The 6,306-nt window shown below is 50.1% G+C and overlaps 1 pseudogene; it reads left to right on the top strand.

The window, feature by feature from the left end:
- The first annotated feature begins 3,287 nt into the window (after positions 1–3,287).
- On the top strand, positions 3,288–4,056 carry LOC107529159 (large ribosomal subunit protein uL30 pseudogene; annotated as a pseudogene).
- Positions 4,057–6,306: the final 2,250 nt, after the last annotated feature.

Here is a 6,306-nt window from a genome sequence, read left to right as displayed (position 1 = left end):
CTCAGATCTTCCCTTGCTTGCAGTGGCCATGACTACTCTGGCCAGTGACCTGTTCCCAGGTGTGACGACAAGCGAGCACCTTTCCTGTTTCACCCAGACTTTACTGGACATGCAGCTTTCTGGCAAGGCTGCACGACTGGCATGCCTTCGCTCCTTTCCAGTTATTAATAACTGGGTTATTTACAATGGTATCAAAAGGAAAGTCATTACTTTTTTACTGAAAACATAGAAATAAACTTAAGCTAGATATCTTTGAGCTAGGGCAGTGCTAGTGCTCAAGGGAGTAAGGATTCTGTGAAAGCCAGGACATGAAAGGAGAGAACCAGTGGTGCTGATCCAGCTGTAATTGCAAATAAAATATGAGCATTCAGTTCAAAGGAAATAGGTCCAAGAGATCAATAAAGGCCAAATTGTAGAAACATTTCAATACCTAGCAGACACAGGTAGGGAGAATCACTAATGAGTTTTTGCAAAATGTAGTAACATCCTGAATATGAGGATTGAGAGAATAAATATGACTCGAGTCCATAGAATTTATTAAGGAGGAGTGAAGGAAGACAAGGAGGTCACAAGCAGTCATTTTATAGTTCTGACAGGGGGTGTCTTGAGCTAGGAATTAAACAAAAGGGACACATTGTATCACACAGGAGTAATTCAGAACCAAACATGCTGAAAGATACTTACATGTCAGTGTCACCTGAAATTCTGCCATTTGTGCATTTATTCAAAGAAGAAACATTTCAAATACAAATACAGTTTTAAGAATCAGGTTTTGGCCCAGCCAGCGTGGCTCAGCGGTTGAGCATCGACCTAGGATCCAGAAGGTCAAGGTTGATTCCCGGTCAGGGCACACATCCCAGTTGCAGGCTCGATCCCCAGCAGGGGGCGTGCAGGAGGTAGCCAATCGATGACTCACTATTGACATTTCTCTCTCTCTCTCCCTCTCCCTCTCTCTGAAATCAATAAAAATATATTTTTTTTAAAAATCAGGTTTTGCAAAAAAATTTGCATTTTGCATTTCTAAGACAGATGAATTTCACAGACACAGCGGTGTATTTCCAGATAGGTGTAAAAAGGCAATTTGGAAGTGAAGTGCCCGTTTTGACCAAGAGCATAGTTCTGGTTTCCGACATGCGCACCAGGCCCTCGCCGCGGTCCTGCAGCCTCTTTTTCACTGAGCCACGAGAAGAAAAAGAAAAACTCTGAAGTTGGAATTCAGAGTCTGCAAGTCTCCTCTTCCTGCCAAACACCAAAGCTGAATTTTGCTTCAAAGGATCTCATTACTTTATTGAACCTATTTCCACTGTCGAAGCTGCTAAATCACCTATGGTGAGTTATCATTTTATTCTAAGTTATCATTTTATTCTAGAAACTTCTTTATAAGAAGCTTCAGCTGAATTCACCTAAAGCAGCCTAATCTTACCAGTCTGCATATTTTGTTATTCAAATGATTCTAGTAGGCAGAGAGAAAGTATTCACTTAGCTAAAATGGAAAGAATTGCATAGGAAAAGGCTGGCAGCCTGTTATCACCATAATAATATAAATTGTTCTGCAACTATGAATGACGTCTTGAATATAGCAGCATTTTCAGCCTGAAAGGGTCATTTCCTACCCCCAGTTTAAGTAGGGACTCATCGGCCTCCTGGGGGAAATGCGCTCTTCTTCCAGGAAATGCCGTCTACCGGGAAAGCCAAGGGACTGCCTTCGGGAAGTCCGGAACACAGAGGCCTGGCTGGCGGGAGGCGGGACGCGAGAGACGCCGCCGATCCTGGGGCGGCGGGCCTCAAGGGCGCTTCTTGGCTTTGTTTTGTCTTTCATTTGCCGGAATAACCATGAGCTACGGTTGCCGGAGAGTCGGATCTCAGTCACCAGTGGGATCGGGGCTCTTGGGGCACCACTAAAATAAGCACTTTCGGAGGCCCCCAGGGAGGATGAGGCGCGGTACTGGGCTTTATTTGCACGGGGTTACATTCCTCAGGTTGCAAAGTTCCACGTCCCTGGACCCAGTCCTGGAAAAGGGGCAGCTGGGGACCCTGCAGAGCCAGAAGCAGGGCCAGTGTCCAGTCTCCGTTCCACGTTGCAGCCGGTCCCGTTCAGCATCGGGCAGATTCAGTCTATTAATCCATTGTGTGGAGTCCACATGCCTTGGGCCACGTGGGCGGATGCAGGGGGATGTGCCCCCTGCAACAGGGGTCCCCAGAGGGCTAGAGGGCCAAGAGCAAGTGAGCTCCCTTTGTCCAGGAGTTCAAATATTCAGGTTTTGAGCCCTTGCAGTGGCCATGCCTGTTCTGGTCACTGACTTGTTCAAGGTGTGACTGACAGGTAAACACCTTCCCATGTCACTCAGACCTTACTGGGCATGTGTCCAAACTGTCCTTGCCCAGTCCCTCCCCCATCGATCCTTGGGGAACAGACTTGGAGGGTGTTTAAGGCGGCTTTCTTGCAAAGCTGCAGAATGGCAGGCTGTATTGTCTGGTCTTCCTTTCCTCCTTCCTGCTGAATGTCAGCCAGGTCTCTGTCACGGCATCACTCCCGCAAGCGAGCCTTAGCTGAGAAAGAGCCGTCAGATGGCAGGGCGGAGGGTCTCAGCGCCGCTTCCTAAGGGCACCTTCTAAGGGCCGCTGCAGAGGCTGCCGGCGGGAGGGACATGAGGGCGGGAAGGGGCCCCACAGAGAAGTCTCCAGGGGAATTTAACTTCAGAGAGAAACGGTAAGGAGGCGAAAAGGCAAATGTTGAGGCCGAGCAAAGGGAAGAAATGGAAGAGAGGAGACGAGTGTGGAGAGGCAGGAGGACCCTGCAGCCTCGTGACTCCGACTTGCTCATCCCGCTTAGGGTGTGAGCCCCTCTGTCAGCGTGAGAAACATTCAAACCTGTGAAGAATTTTTGTGAGTTTATTTGAGCCAAACTGTCAACAAATGCCATGAAGCAAAATCTCAACAGATTGAGATAATGCTCCTGAGAATGTCAGTTCTGCACCTTGTTTTATACATCACAGTCCAAAGAGGAGCGTAAGCGGCTTACATGAAATCCATTGGTGATAGGTTTGGAAGGCAGGAGAAAGCAAAGGGGGAAACCTCTGGGATTGGAGGAAAGTAAAATGATAGACACACTTCTTTTACTTGGGTGGGTGCAAGAGAGTTAACAGTCAACATTCACAGAGGCAGAAGTGAGCCAACTGAGCTGCGTGGACTCAGGAAACAGGCACAGAGGCAAAAGTAGCTTCGAGAAGGAAAGCAAAGGTAACGCGCCTGGGGGAAGGACCGAGTGAACTTCTCCGGCTGGAACCATGGAGGGTGCAGAAGAGAAGGAGGTGCCTGCTGTCTGAAACCCGTAAGAAAACGCAAAGGAATCTTGCAGAGCTGAAGATCAAGCGCCTGAGAAAGAAGCTGCCCCAAAGATGCTTTGAAAGGCAAGGAGGAAGCTTATCTGTGAAAAAGCTAAGCACAATCACAAGGAATACAGGCAGATGCACAGAACTGAAACTCGAGTGGCTAAGATGACAAGAAAAGCTGGGGACTTCCATGTCCCTGCGGAACAAGATTGGCACATGTCCTCAGGATCAGAGGTGTCAGTGCTGTGGCCCAAAAGTCCGCAAGGTGCGCAGCTTCTGCGCCTTCACAGATCTCCAACGACAGCTTTGTTAAGCTCAACAAAGCTACAATTAATATGCTGAGGATGGTGGGACCATACATTGCATTGAGGAGCTCAAACCTGAAGTCAGTAAATGGACTAACCTACAAGTGTGGTTATGGCAAAATCAACAAAAAGTGAATTGCCCCACAGATAACACATTGATGGCTCGGTCTCTTGGTAAACGGCATCGTCTGCATGGAGGAACTAGTCCCTGAGATCTATACTGTTGGAAAGTGCTTCAAAAGAGCAAACAGCTTCCTGTGACTCTTCAAATTATCTTCTCCACAGGGTGGAGTGAAGGAACAGACCACCCATTTTGTAGAAGGTGGAGATGCTGGAACAGCAAGGACCAGACCAACAGGCTTATCAGGAGAATGAACCAAGGAATCCACCTTGGTTACGTTTGTAATCTGGTCAATTAATAAACAGTGAGTGCTTTAAAACTGGGGGGAAAATCAGGGGAAAGATGGGGGCTTGCTCTAGAGAGAGAGCACTGGATCCCCTGCCTAAGGATTTGTATCTGTTTTCTAAAGGTAGCAATTTAGGGGAGGTCCCAGGGGAAGGTCTCAGTAGAATAGTCACCAGCTTTCCCCGTGTGTCCTATCAGGGCTGTGGCCTCCACTGATTGGTCGGTGCCAGGGCAGGGCCAACTAGTCAGCGCGGCCGGTCCCGCCGAGGCAGCCATGGCACCACTTGTCGGGTTTCACTCCGTATCTGGGCCTGGGGCTGAAACACAACTAAGGCCTAGATGTTAGTTTGACCATAACTTTCTCCATGGTCAACAGGCCCAGGCTTTTCTCCTAAGAATATCTGATGTGGCCAGAACCTCAGTGTCCTGAGGCCTTAATGCTCAAGGCAGTGGTCTGCAGGGGCTTGTGTGGGCGTCCATGAGGCCGTTCTCCGGCCCCCTTGTCCCTCCTCTAAGGGAGTCTAAACTGCATGGCCAATGACAAACTAGGGGAGGGAAGGTCACCCTGGGGGCAAGGCTCTAGCCTATAATAGTTGTTTTCTCTAGTTTTGGCCCTCGCTAGGCTCCAGGACTTTCCGCCCCCTGACTTTCTGTACCTGGCCTGTCGTTTCTGCTCTGCTCATGCCTGCCTCCCTCCCACATCATTACTGGAAAGGGGTCAAGCGTGAACAAGAAAGGGGAACTCTGGGACCTCTTCTGCCTTTTGCTAGGTTCCTGTCATTTGAAACTGGCACAGGGGGTGGAGAAATAGTTACAATTCCAGGATCTGCCCCAAGGCAGCCTGGGTTTGAAGCCCAGTGGGCACCCTAACAATGCCTGGCGCATGGTAAACAATCAGTCAATGTTATTAGACTCCACGGATTAACTATTACCGTTTCTGAGGGGCCTCCCCAGGCGGAAAGCCGGGCACCCAGAGAGGACGCTGGTCGGTTCGGGGTCCAAGCAGAGAAGATTCTTCCCTCCGGGGACAGCTGTCATCCATAAACTGTGCTGGTCCAGGAAGTGGCAGAACCGGCTCCTTGCAGAGAGGGACTGGAGACCCTGTTTCTCTTCTTTGGGTTGTTGCTCATTAAGCTTATTCTAGCTCTCATCCCAGAAGGGGAACTGAGTCATTCGCAACAAAGCTTTTGGTATCTTCAGAAAGTGTCGTTACTGTTAGATGTGGACACTGTACCCTTTCCTGTCTTTCTTCCCCGGGAGGCAGACCCCGAGGCGAGGCCCCAGCAGGAGCTGATCTGGCAGGTGCAGGGCACGCAGCGGGAAGGGCCGTGGGGCAGGGGAGGGAAGGGAGGGGAAGGCAGAGCCCGGGGGGGAGCAGGCTAGTAACACTCTGGGCCCTGGAGCTTCCCCTTCCCCTAGGAGACGGTGGAGCCCACACCTGAGTTTTCCCAGACTGGATAGGGTGCTGGGTCTTCATACACCAACAGGCCAGTCACGGCGGAGGCTCGGCCAGGCTGTCCATCCACAGCACTCAGGGAGAAGATTCTGGAATCCACCACAGACAGTCCCAGGTGAAGACCATTCCTTAACCAAGGTACCCTGGATATGCCAACCTCACAGGCCTTGCTGGCGCTGATGCTGAGGACAGAATGGGTGGGAATCCTGTTCTGCCACCTACTAGCTCTGTGATCTTGAGCAAGTCACTTAGCGTCTCTGTGCCTCACTTTTCCCCTTTGTAAAATGAGGGTGATGACCACAGCTCCCTGGTAAGGCTGTTGTGAGGACTGAATTCGTTCGTGCAGATAAAGCACTTAGAAAGTACCCAGCCATGACCAGTGCCCAAACGCTTTTTATTCTTTGTCTTTAGGGAATTGCTTTTGTTTATAGATGCTCTCTTATGGTGAGTGCTCAGAAGTTTTAAAAGCTCCTCATTCACAGTGAACCAAGGACTGATGGAGGCGTTGCTGGGATGTGAGCTGGTCTCCAGAGGACCAGGGGAAAGTGTGGCCAGGGAGCTGGTGGAGGTCAACTGCAGAGTGGCTTTGGTCACCCAGACAGCCACTGCTAGTTCACCACGATAACCCGGCACTCTGTTCTGAATCCTAGTAGCTTGTAGATGTAAAAGGAAATAATCTAGAAAAATGTATAAGGTGTTAAATGCAACCGTGACAAGTGCAAGTCCTTCACATTGGCCGCTCCTGAGGCACCTGCCCCTTGCTGAGGCTGGGCAGCAGCGCCCCGCCTCCGCGTGCTCTGTCCTTCA

Source organism: Miniopterus natalensis, chromosome 12, assembly GCF_054644295.1.
Source record: "Miniopterus natalensis isolate mMinNat1 chromosome 12, mMinNat1.hap1, whole genome shotgun sequence".
Taxonomy (NCBI): Eukaryota; Metazoa; Chordata; class Mammalia; order Chiroptera; family Miniopteridae; genus Miniopterus; species Miniopterus natalensis.
Note: the sequence above shows the minus strand (reverse complement) of the source record. Positions and strands in the feature narration are given on the sequence as shown.